Below are 13,678 nucleotides of genomic sequence, written 5' to 3' on the forward strand. Positions count from 1 at the left end.
AGAATTGTATGTGAATGGAGATGCTTTATAGCAATGTTTCCCAAAGTGGGTGATACTGTCCCCTTGGGAGTAGGCACTGGGATGACCAAGGGCTACAAAAGTAGATTTCCAGATTTGTCCTAGATTATGGACTATAGTAAACTGATTTTAACAGTCAGAAGGGGCCTGAATAATGTTTGGGGGGAGGGACAGGGGTTGTTTGTTGGTTTGTTTCTCTGAAAAGGTGACATAGGCCAAATAAGTTTGGAAACCTATGCTTTATATTTTAAAACCAAAATTGTTCGGTTTGAACGCTTGTCATTTGCTGTTTTCATTTTTGTTTTTCAACAAAAATCTCTGTGCATGTGTGTGTGTTCAGTTAGATATATGGAAAGATAGACAAAGGTAAGGCAAGATAACCACAGGCAAGGATAAAACGGAAGTCAAAAGTTCCATAATAGCAACAAAATATGAGATTTCCTGTCAGTTACAGAATGTGTCTTTAGCATTAATAGATCTAATTTTCTGTCATTTGTGAACTTGTTTATTTTGAAATCATGCTGATTTACAGACAACTGAAAAAAGAGAAAGAAGTTCCCATGTACTCTTCACCCTGCTGCCAATATTAATGTTAAATTCAGAACCAGTGGTGTGAGTGGCGATACTGGGAGGTCAGAGGGAGAATGGGTTGGAAAGAGGGAACCGATTACAAAGATCTATATGTGACCTCCTCCCTGGGGGACAGACAACAGAAAAGTGGGTGAAGGGAGACATCGGGCAGGGCAGGATATGACAAAATAAACAATTTATAAACTATCAAGGGCTCATGAGGAGCGGGGAGCGGGGAGGGAGGGGGAAATTAAGAAGCTGATGCCGGGGGCTTAAGTGGAGAGCAAATGTTTTGAGAATGATGAGGGCAATGAATGTACAAATGTGCTTTACACAATTGATGTATGTATGGATTGTGATAAGAGTCATATGAGTCCCTAATAAAATGATTAAAAATATTTTTGTATAACCACACTATAACGTTCAAATTTAAAGTTAACATTGGTATACTGCTCTGAAATCAATTCCATATTTCACTAGGCTTTCCATTAAGGTCCTTTTCTTGCTCTTGTTTCCATTGCAAGATCCCATAATGCCTGCTCTGTAGTCTCCTCAGATCTGTGAGAGCACCCAAACCTTTCCTTGTCTGTCATAATCTTGACACTTCTGAAGGAACCTGATCCGTCATGTTGAGGACGATAATGTTGTTTGGGTTTCTCTTGCATTTTCTGGTAATTTGATCATAGACATAAATGTTTTAGTGAGGCTATCACAGCAGTGATGTGATCTCTCAGGGCATAATGACCACTCTGTGGTTTGACTATGAAGTTGTTAACCATGACTCTGCTGAAATTAGCATCTACCACGATTCTCCACTGTAAAGTTGCAATTTTCTCATTTCTCTGTTATACTAATGGGCAGGCAGAACTGTAAAGTACTAGCTGCTCTAGCACTTCTCATGGGCAAGTGGAAGAAAAAAAAAAGGTAGATAAGAACTTAGAGCCAAAGTGTCAAAGAGAAATATCACTTCTATATGTAAAAGAGTGTGGGGGCTGAATCTCACTTCCTATAATATCCCAAGTGGAAATGAGAATCATGCAAAGCTAATTCCTGTGAGATGGAGGTCACACGTCTCCAACCTCTAAATTCCTTATCAATTCTGAAACCAAATCCTTTCCACAGTTCTGCCTTTAGCTCCCCTAGGTTCACCGATTTGTTCCCAAAGCAACACAGAACACAGACAATACTCACAACTATGGACTTTATTAGGGAAACTAGCAGGTTCTACTCAGGATCATAAATCCTCAGGAAACAGTTCTTTGATCATGACAGTTTTTCCCAGGTAGGCCTCTGCTGGTCCTTGTCCTCTTCATCAAATGCTTCTTGACCTCTGCCCAAGTAATGTCTAAAAAACAGCACAACAACAGCAAAACCTCTCTTGCTTCTGTCTACACGTGCCCCAAGCTCATGGTGCTTCATCATGAGCCTAAGTGCGCTCAGCTCTAACTCCATGAGTGAGGAAGATGAGCTCCCTGATTAAGTATCTGGGAGTACCCCACTCCTCGTGGGAGGCACTAAGCTTTCTTGCTCTGTGGTCAGGAACCCCACCACTCTGCCTCTTGCTCTTAGTGTTGTTGCCTCTGCTGTCACCATTTCGCTGTGGTGACAGCTTTCTTTCTCCTGGATCTAGGAGGCTCAATGGACGGTGATCTTAAGGTACCAAAGACTTAACTCTCCCTTATGGAATCTAGTTAGAGTCCTCTGCCCATCCTGCTTCTGAGATGACTTATATTTTTGTAGGAGGGCAAAATTGACCAACCCCCATGTTAGAGCTCTAAGTTTTCACTATCCCAATTCATCCTGTTAACAATAACTCATAAATGAATCATATAATCCTGTCAAGATCTTCCAACACCTTCACTTACTCAGATCCATTGGAAAAAGAGGAAATGCGGGAAATCTGCATGATCCTAGCCAATCTTTGATGGCAGGTCCAGGAAGTATGGTTGTCCTGTTATTATTGCTAGGTATCTTCAGATTGGTTGTGACGTATACCAACCTTATGTGCAACAGAGTGAAACACTGACCAGTGCTGCACACCCCCACACACCTTGCAATCAGCACTATGTTTGAATTCATTGTTGCAGCCCAGGTGCCAATCTCCTTGAGAGCCTTCCTCCTTTGGGTTGTCCCTTTACTGCTATGCAAAATGGGCACTTGGAATTTTTAAATCACATTGGAAACATGTGAAATGTCTACAAATCAGTACAATCAGGACTAAGACACCTGAAATAGTGTAAATAAATCTATTTAGCAAGTACAAATTACCTTAACCTAAGGCAAAGTGCACCAGGAGCCTGAGAAGTCATGACAAAGACTATTTATTTTTAATTCTGAATTAAGTTCTAATCACTTTGTACCAAGAAAAAAATAAGTTGACTTCAAAATTGAGTATATTCCCACAATAAAATAAATGAGTTAAAACATGATTTAAAAAATACCACGTAATATAATGAGCAACATCCTGGAAAAAAGTCCTCTCAACAGGTACAAATATAAGCTCCTCTTGTGTAGTCATTCACAAAATGCCAAATAAGGTTCTTTAAAGTAGACTGAAGTAGATTGCCTATTTAGAAGCAACTTTGAAATCTGATTTATCTAGAGACACATTTTAGGGTTTCTAGGAGACCTGGTGGTATGGTAGTGACATGTTGGGCTGCCAACCCAAAGGTCATCAATTCGAAACCACCAGATGCTCCGAGGGATAGAGAGTTTAAGCCTCTGTAGCCCACAAGGAAAGTTCTACCCTGTCTGATAGGGTGGGCATGAGTCATCATCAATTCAATGGCAGTGAGTGAGACGAAGGGATAGTTCCATAATCAGAAACTTTTGGTTGGGAGAAAAATAAGTTCAATCAAGGCACTGACCAAAGGAGGAAGGGTAATGGTTATACAGCACCCTCCACAAACCAGAGATAAAGAACTCGAGCAGAATTCCATCTTGCTTCCAGGCTTGGAAGGCAATGATAAAACAAAGCAATGACTATTCTCCATTCTTATCTATACCTTCTCTCTCTCTCTCTCTCTTACACACACACACACACACACACACACACACACACACACTGTTCTTTGTGTTTGCTTCCCTCTGCAGCTTCTTTCTCTGCAGCCCAATTCGTTCGGTTCTGCTAGAGCAGACTCCTGATATTGGATTTGTTGTTAGGTGCCAGAAAGTCCATTTTGATGCACAGACATGGGACAGAGTGCCACTGACTGACAGGGTTTGCTTAGCTATCATTTTAATGAAAGTCGTTCCCTGCGGCTTTCACTGAGGAGCCACTGGCAGTGTGAGTCACCCACCTCTGGTGACATAACGAAGCACTTAACTATTGTACTAACGAGGCTCTGTTCTACTCGTGATCCAAATCCAAATCCAACTCACTGTCATTGAGTCGATTCTGACTCCTAGCGGCCCTATAAGGTAGGGTAGAACTAGTCCCGTGGGTTTCTGAAACTGGTACTTCTGGAGGCAATGGAAGCCCACAGATTGTCTGGTGGTTTTGAGCTGCAGACATTGCAGTTAGCACCAATTTCATGCACCACTACGCCAGGAATACTTACCACGGTACCACCATTGATCCCTGTTAGACTCGCGACAGCTGTTCATAACATATGCATGCCTTTAAATCTTGAGTCTGCATTACTAATTCCTCATAGTCATTTGTCTGCTTTGTTCTTTTTATCAATTTCATGGTCCTTGAATCAGATACTCAGTCCTAAGGGAATCATCTGGTGGAGGTAGAAGGTAAGGAAAAATGGAGTCACTTCATACAAACATGATTTATGAGCATACCTCTTTGGTGGTGATGGTTGTAATGGCGGCGGTAGGTCACAGAGAAGAGAGCAGTGTTAGCACAGGTATTCCCAAAGCCTTCTATTGCATGTGTCCTGCAGATCTTCCAGAAAATCTCCGAGGAGATCCACCATGTCAATTTTCAAAGTACTGATTCCATACCAGAAAAACTGACTAATATTTCTTCTAATACTTTGAGTGTTTGACTTAAATATTCAGATCTTCAAGTCAGTTGGCCTTTGCTGGTATAATGATTGAAGTGAGGCTCTACATTTAAGTGTCAATGCTATCCTTTAATGTTTCTTTTATTTCTAATCATCACTGGTTTGAAATAGTATTTTATATATTCTTGAAATTGTTTGGTTAATTCCATTATTCTGAATGCGTCCATTTGATAGTATGATAAAGTCTCAAAACCCCATTGCAGGTATTCATTCTAAGTAGCTATTTGGAACAAATGTTTTTATTGTCCTTGTTAGGTGCCGTGGAGTCAGTTGCAGCCTACAGTGACCTGCTGCAAAGCAGAAGGGCACACTGCCCTGTGCCTTCCTTAAAATTGCACCTGTGCTAGGTCCCATTGTGGCAGCCAACACGTCACGCAATCTTCTTGCGTGTCTTCTTCTCCTTCGCTGCCCCCTCTACCTTACCAAGAATGATGTCCTTCCCCACGTACTGATTTCTCCTGACAACATGTCCAAAGTATGTGAGATGTAGTCTCACCATCCTTGCCTGTCAGGTGCCTTCTGGTATACTTCCTCCACGAAAGATTGCTATGTCCTTTTAGCAGTCCATGGTACTTCCAACTTCGCCAGCACCCCAATTCAAGTGCATCAAATGGACACTGGTTTTTAAATGTCATTAATGTAATGCCTAGGAAAGTAGGGCAGACAAACTTTTCTCCATTGGAGGAAGGTTATTTTTTGCCTTCACATGCGCTATGTGATAGAAGAACTACTTAGAAAGGACATTGGATATCTTGAAAGGAAAGACCATCAAAATTAGAGTCCAGAAATGAGCTATATATTAGTGATGATATCTTACTGGTTTCATATTCATTCTCATTTTATACTTCATAGTGGTCATTACATTATATCTCTTCTTATTTCCATATTCGAAGCTGGAAGCTCTGAAAATTTGTAATTCCTTTTCATTTTTCATAATTTGTCCATTTTTTACAGCAACTGAGAATGCAAGATTCAGTAGCTCTGTTGCTATACAGAAGGAATAAAATGATCATTTACTGTCTGTGTAACCTTAGGACAATTACTTAACCTCTCTGGATTCCCGTTTCTTTATCTGCAAAAATGAAAGCAATAGTGCATCCCCCACAATGCTGCAAGAATTCAATGGCACACTCCAATTTCAGTGCTGGAGCATAATTTACACTTCACAGGTGTCGGTCCATTGTGCATTCTCAACTAGGGGCAATTCAACCCCACAGAGAACATGTGACAATGTTCGGAAACATTTTTCACCTTTAAAATTTGTGGGAGGTGTGACTGAAATCTCGGGAGTCCTGGTGGGGCTGTTGGGTAAGTGGTGAACTACTAAGCTCAACATGAGTAGTTCAATCCTACCAGGAGAAAAATGAGGCCATCTCCTCCCCAAAGGATTTACAAAACCTGGGACATCTTATATGGGGTTGTTATGAATTGAAATAGACTCAATGGCAGTGGAGCTTGAGGTTTAGGGACAGAAATTTAGTGGCTCGGGTGCAGGAGTGCTCCTAAGCACAGCATGATGTGCAATGCATTCCCCTAGGGCAAGGACTTGTCTGCCCTGATATGTCAATAGAGTCAGGAGAAATAGCCAGGATAATAAATAGTGTAATAAATAATGAGATCAGTTTTTCTGCATCTTGGTTCTCGGACAGGAGGGAACTGGAATTGATTGAAGAATTAAAATATATTTTATAAATCTCTGCCTGTTTACAGATGGACTAACCAAAATTTTATCTTTACATATGAAAAATGAAGTATGAAATGAAAGCCAAGGCCTGAAAAATGGAACCTTATTTTCCAGAAACTCAGACCTTAAAAGTGACTATTGCTGTGTCGTATTGGTCCTCTTCCCCTGACTTTACCTGAACTCAGACCACAACCCAAAGGAAAGTGCATGAATCGTACATGTGCCAACCTGTCCTTCGATTAAAGGCAGAAAATGTAAAATGTTTGCTTTTGACCTCACTTAACTGGGTCAGATAGAAGAGAATGAAGTTTGGCAAAGCCTTTTACACTTCCATCATATTTTTCATTTCAGAAACCCTCGATCCTATTACTTCCTTTCCTAGCTACCCCACTCCAGCAATGTGGTCTGTTAGGAGCCCAATTCAATTTTTAAAAAACAAAACTTGTTAGAAAGCAGCAACCTATTTCCAGTCCTTGGGAAAATAAAATATATGAACAAACTGTAGATTTAGTAATCTGAACTGAAAAGACAGTTTTCTCATATTTAGCAAAAATGAAAGATGAAACATTTCATTTTACTATTGTCCAGTAGAAAAGAGCATCATGGAGCGATGATCATAAAGAAGGCAATTTACCTCATTCTCACTGTGGAACGAGGTAGCAGTTCAATACAGCAGTGAAAATTAAAACTGACAAATGAGCTTGCAACTAGAATGCTGGGCACCTACAAGAGCAAAAGCCTATACAGATAGATGATAGATAGATAGATGGATAGATAGATAGATAGATAGATAGATAGATAGATAGATAGATAGATAGATCAATCGATAGAAATAGATAGATAGATAGATAGATAGATAGATAGATAGATAGATAGATAGATAGATACTGGGAAGGGAAACGGGACACTGCAGCTTCCAGCATCAGAGCACCTTGCTACATCATGAAAGGTGGAAGGGGAGGCTTTTGACTTTAGGTCAAAAGCTAGGATGTGGATAACAAGTAATTTACAAATTTACTGCTATATGTAATAACAGTACTAAGGCATTTTGAGATCCAATATACATGATTTAGATCCAAACTTTGCATACCTTTCCCCATTTCATTTGAATAGCAACTGACTTTCTCAGGTATGGATGATCACGACCTAAAATTTAGCAGTGGGGAAATAAAGGTGCAAGATAACACAGAGAATAAATGGTAGATCACGGACTAGAGCCAGACAATTGGGATGAATGCCATGCTGTAAATTTAAGATGAAAAACTATTGTAATTAAATCCATTTATCTGGATTTTGTTACTTTTAATTCTACCAGACAAAATTTGGGCCAAGGTGAAGTGCGCATAGGAGACCTTTTCTTCGCAGGATCATCTAGTCATCTATTGAATACCGTAAATAATTTAAAGTATTTAACATGTAAAAGACACTCTCTTGGAAACTCTACATAATAAAAAGACTAATAAAATGAGATTATAGCATCAAAGAGTTTATAGTACAGTATGGGATATAAAACATAATTAATTATAGTGCAGATTGTGACAGGTTTCCTACTGTGAAAGAGAAAGAGGTCAGTGTAAGGAACAGAAAGAGAGAATGAGACATCTCCAGGAAATTGAAAGGAGGCATATTGTCTTTTCAGAGGTATATCCATAATGCCTGCCGCATTGTAACACATCGTAATTATCTGACAAATGAATGAAAGCACAAAGGGAACATATGAACATAGCTAGGATTTACTACCAAAAATGAAAAAAAAGAGACATTTTAGAGAAACATGAATATATTTAAAAATATAATTATATTTTATAAAATGTATATTATTCTCTTTTGTATAAGAATATGAATATGTTGGTTGTGCCAAAAAAAGGGTATTCATATTGTGAAGCACAAAGGAGATACAAAGAAGAAATTAAAAAGCACAGGAGCATCTGTAATAGCTGGACTAACAAGGTCTGAGCTAATCCAATTTAACCTCCAGTCATTTGCATGGTTCTCTGAAAAGGCAAAACCAATGAAGCTCCTATCTCTGTAGAGGTGATCAAGTTTCAAGTCACAGGTTAAATGTCAAGCTGGGAGCTTTCCCTAACACATGTAACCAAGATCCAAGATCAGCAAGTCAGACAGTAGGCTTCTGGCTGCAGAAATGAATGATTACGTTAGCAAGTAAGATAGCAGACTCACGCCAGCTCCCACGACTGGTTAATATGGCAGGCTACTGGCTCACTGGAAGAACTTGGGGTCAAGAGGTGAGCCAGATGCAAAAAGCAGGCAAATTTCCACAGGATCCATATAGCTTGGACAAAGCCCACACCCCTGAGGAAACTTCCATTCTTAGGTGCTCATTGTAGGTCCTGTCAGGGATGTCATTACATTGTATTGGAACTCAATATGGAAGGATTCGATGCCTTCACTGTCATATCGATGAGAGTCCTAGCCCACACAAGTTGTTATAAAACTGTAACTGACACAGCTCTCCTCCATGTTCATTTATTTAATGTGTACGCACACTTACATTCCTTCACTCACTTCTTTCATTACATGTTTGCACGTACAAAAAAATACTTATTGGCTATCAGATCATACTATAAGATATCAGCATATATTTAATGAGCAACACCAGCAAAATATGCTTTAAAACTTTCAGGCAGGACTGTGTTTAAAAGAGTATATTAGTAAAATGTAGGGGTGATCCCTTGATAAGGAATAAACATAGCCTCTCGAACTAGACCTTTGGCTGTGATTGGCAGTTGTGGTTTTGTTTTAAGTTACTCAAGAAAAAATATTTAAAGCTACCACTTTGTCCTGTACACATAAGTTGGAAAATATCATGCATATCGAAAGTTCTTAATACATTACAATCCCAAAAGGTATTTAAAAAATTGACATTGAGCCAAATCCATCTCATAGCAATATCATATGTTTCTGAGGAGAAATGTGCTCTATAGAAGTGATAGTGGCTGAGCTGTGGAAATAGATCACCGGACCTTTCTATGGTACCTCTGGGTGGACCACATCTCCACCATTCTAATAGCAGTTGAATTTATTAACCATTTTTACCTCCAAAGTCTCCGTTAATATATTACCCCTCCCAAAAAAGATGGTTAACATTTTATCCTGCTCACCTATTCTCAAGTTAAATTTTAATAAATTTTTATAAGTGCACTACCATTTTAATGCTTTATTTACTATATTATGCTTTCAAGCCTCCTCCATCCTTAAGATTAAGTTCTCAGTTATCTGAAAAATTTTAAGTAAAAAGATATGACATAAAATATTGTCAAAGACATTTCAGGGGCTATTATAATACAAATGACAACTATGGCTGCTCAAACAATCAGTTGATCAATCGGCAAATGGTAATTTTAATAGCTAGAGCACACGTTTCAAATACTTTTAAGGCATGGGTTCCCGGACAAGCATATACTGTCCACTGACAAAGGCTGTTTAGTGTACTACATTCTCTCAACAAAGAGATGAGCAGAAATACCTTCACTGTCCTCTAGGAGCCTCAAAAAGAAAGACCTTTCCATTTTACTGTTTGCAATCGTTGAGCAAACAATGTGACCCCCGAAACTTCAATAAGGTCAGCTTCCCAAAGACTCCTGAGCAGCCACGATTTTCACATTCCACTTGATGTGATTCACGGGCAGTAGAATAGTGTATGCACTTTACAACTAATGACTTCAAACTGGTCATAGATAAAATTATTCCTCCTGCATCACTTTGCTGTGTAATTTTGATCAATAATCTAACCAAAAATCCAACCCGATAAAGCCTGTACTTCTGAGAGTGAGTCAGGCATCAATCTAAGCACAGAGTTTGATCAGACAATATATAGTGCTTGTGCTAGTACTCTAAAACATTCGTCATATGGCCTTTTATGCATTTCATCTGCATAAAGTATTGTAAGTATGACTCCAAAGAAAGTGAGTGGTACCAGCAGTAAAACTAGGGAAAATTGTAAGAACTGCAGTAGAATTAAAGAAAGAAATCATTATGGAATTTGAATCAGGTCTAGCTTGTCTGATTTGGTGACTGAATACAGGTTAAGTCAATGTTATCAATAATTTAAAAAATGGTTAAAGGACCTAATGTAGTGAAAGGTCTGAAATCATTAATCATGAAACAAAGAACCCATACAAAGAGATTGAAAGGTTACTATTAATTTGGATAAGCAAACAAGCAAACAAACATCAAAAACAACTTGATGGCGACAGAAACAGTGATATGCAGGAAGGCTAAAAGCCTCCACAGTGATTTAAAGTCCTGAAAAAAATAAAATGAGTTTATAAATATAATTTTTGATCCTCAGAACCAGTTATCTGCTTTCCATTATTTCTTATTGGAAAAGTATATTCACTGCTCAAACTTTTTGGTGTTCAAACATGACTTCAGAACAAGTTGAATTCAATAACTGACGTATCAACTATATATATGATAGATGTAATCAAAAGTAAAAATATAAATAAAAACCAAAATCAAACTCACTGCCAGCAAGTCAGTGCTGACTCATCATGACCCCTGTGGGTTTCTGAGACTGTAACTGTTTCCCGGACTAGAAAGCCCAGTCTTTCTCCTGTGGAGCTGCTGGTGCTTTCAAACCACTGACCATGCGGATTGCAGCCCAACCCCACCAGGGTAACCACTACACCATCCGGGCTCCTAAAATATAAATAGATAATAAAAAATTTAAACTCCCTTCTATTGAGTCCATTCTAATTCAGAGTGACTCAATAGGACAGAGTAGAATTGCCCCCTGAGACTATAAAACCCGGTGGGAATAGAACGCCTCATCTAACTGTGGAGCAGCTGAACTTGTGGTCAGCAGCCCATCACATAACCCACTACACTACCAAGGTTTGGTGTAATATATATATATAGTATATATATATATATATATATATATATATATATATATATATATATATATATATACTAATATATATTAGTATAGGGATATACTATACTATATATAGGTATATAGATATATGTATGTGTATATATGTATATATAGATATATATACACACACACACATTTGGTATAATGTTATAGGTGTGAGTGTATGTGTGTGTGTGTCCTCACTCTCAGTAATTTGGGTCAATGCTGACTTATAGCGATCCCCTGTGGGCTTCCAGCACTTTAAGTGTTCATGGGAGTAGAAACCCCAGTCTTTCTTTCTCCTCCAGAGCTGCTGGTGATTTTGAACTGTTGACCATGTGGATGGCAGCCCAACATGTAAACACTACACCCCCAGGCTGTACATATATTCCTTATATATATAACATTGGATATATCTTGGATATTGGAAATATTGGGCATTGGATATAGAATGAAAATTGGATTATATGTATAAATAATATTTGATATATGTATGACAAATATATCACATTGGATATATAATACATATAGGCTATATATCCATTATACTGGTTGTTCTATATGTGTAGTCATCTTCTGGAATCTATTCTAATCTAATCTAACCCACGTTCCATAATCGAATCTAATGTCATGTAATCAATCAATCATTTGAGGACACTGTAGGGCGACCCAAACCTAACCACGTCTGAGTGATGGGAAGAGCAGCACAGACACTCGTGCAGACACACAGACATGAGAGGTGACAGATGTGACCTATGAGACAGAAAAGTGAATCTACAAACCCGGAAACTCGAAGGGCCGTTAGATCATAGAAACTGAAATAGACAAAGAAGAATCCTCCCCTAGAGTCATGCCCTGAATTCAGACTTGCAGCCTTCTTAAAATAAATGTTTCCCAAAATATTTTTAAACTAAATTTTCAAATAATGTTTTGAGGAAATAAATTTGAAAATCAAAATTTCAGGTATCTGTTTGACAAAATAAATTCTCAAAAAAATCTAATTGGAAAATGACCTTTTAAAAGTCACCCCTTTGTGGTATTTGTGATATAGCAACACCAGCAAACCGAGAGCAAACCCACACATCTGATGCGAACATCCACACACCACTTTGCTTGAACTCACTGTTCCGCTTCACCGTGCTGGGGACCCAGGACAAAATGGTGACTTACAGGCAAGCCAGTCGGCAGCTGCTTTCTACCTTGTATTCAACTACATAGCATCCACGTCTAAATGAAGCAGCCCACGGCAGTGTCTCCTGGATAAATAAAACCATCATTCTTTGGTACATTAAATTGGTATTTATCAACACAAAGAAGAATGAACACAAATTGCACAGAAAAGGCAACTCATTTAGGACAAAATGATGGTGTGCAATAAAAAGATTTATTGTGTGACTAAAATGAAAATTAAATTCCTGTTAAAATATTTATGTAGATGTGGCTGAAACATTCGACTGAGAGATAAATCAGAACAGTCGTTGGCATTTCGCAGACATAATTCCTCTGTTCTTCGGCTGCAAATTTAAAGCTTACAAGATGCTAATGGCATTGAGGTTCCCAGGACAGTCTCTGCAGACTACTTTCCCTCAGCAGGTGGTAAGAATTTGCATCCATATTTCAAATATACTTCTATCTCATTACTGGCTTCTTATTTCTTCATGATTTATATCTCTATAAAATTCCAACTAGAGCAATGGGGAATTGGATTTCAAAAAGGCAAATTCTGCATAATATGAACATTTATCACTTTCTTCTTTTCCCCCCTTTAATTCCATCTCCAGGGTATGGGGGAGAAGGACACGGAGCACTTACAGCAGGGTGTACTTTTCTTAAAATAATGCCATTTTGAAAGCATTCAAAATTAGGAATATTATTTGAAATGACACTTTCTTTTAAGTGGCAAGATTATTTGCACTTACCTATGTCTAACTGAACAGTGATCTCTAAATAATATAGGTACATTGGGAAGTAAACTCATTCAGTAACTATTCATTTGTAGGAGTCTTAATCATTTTAAACTTAGAAAGTGCTTTTTGTAATAAGTCTGAACATAATGAATCTATTTGGTATTCATGCAGATGTCACAAGCAATTTCGAAGTTGTTACACTATAATTCTGTGCTACTTAATAGATATTAGGGTGGTAGCAGTTGTGTCACTGCAGATAAGACTCTTTCACAGTTCCTGTGTCAAATTCACCTGGTACTGGTGTTTAGAATTTAGCTAAAGTAAAATTACATGCTTGTGAAACGTGACAGGTTCTGGGATTTAGAAGCATTTCCCAGGGACAAAAAGAGAAACTAGTTGCAGTGAAATAAAAAGCAGCAGGGAGGTGTGCAGGCAAAGTAGTCTAATACTACTAAGATTAAACTTAGATATGTAAATTTTTCATTTATATGGTAAATTAAAGAATATAAACCCATGTATTTCTTTCCAGGTCTTCTCCTTTTAGTATTCCCTTACAGCAGCGTTTTAAACATTAAGAGAACATGTATAGAGCATATACCAGGTA

At 38.3% G+C, this 13,678-nt stretch overlaps 1 long non-coding RNA gene across 1 annotated transcript; it reads right to left on the minus strand.

Moving 5' to 3' along the window:
* Positions 1 to 1,772: 1,772 nt before the first annotated feature.
* Positions 1,773 to 4,332, minus strand: LOC123521763. Its single transcript, XR_006680112.1, has 2 exons — positions 4,149 to 4,332; positions 1,773 to 1,933 (listed from the first exon to the last, which is right to left on the minus strand). It is a non-coding gene; the product is annotated as an uncharacterized LOC123521763 (long non-coding RNA).
* Positions 4,333 to 13,678: the final 9,346 nt, after the last annotated feature.

This window comes from Echinops telfairi, unplaced genomic scaffold (assembly GCF_000313985.2).
Source record: "Echinops telfairi isolate 266 unplaced genomic scaffold, ASM31398v2 ScPeMD7_60;HRSCAF=208, whole genome shotgun sequence".
Taxonomy (NCBI): domain Eukaryota; kingdom Metazoa; phylum Chordata; class Mammalia; order Afrosoricida; family Tenrecidae; genus Echinops; species Echinops telfairi.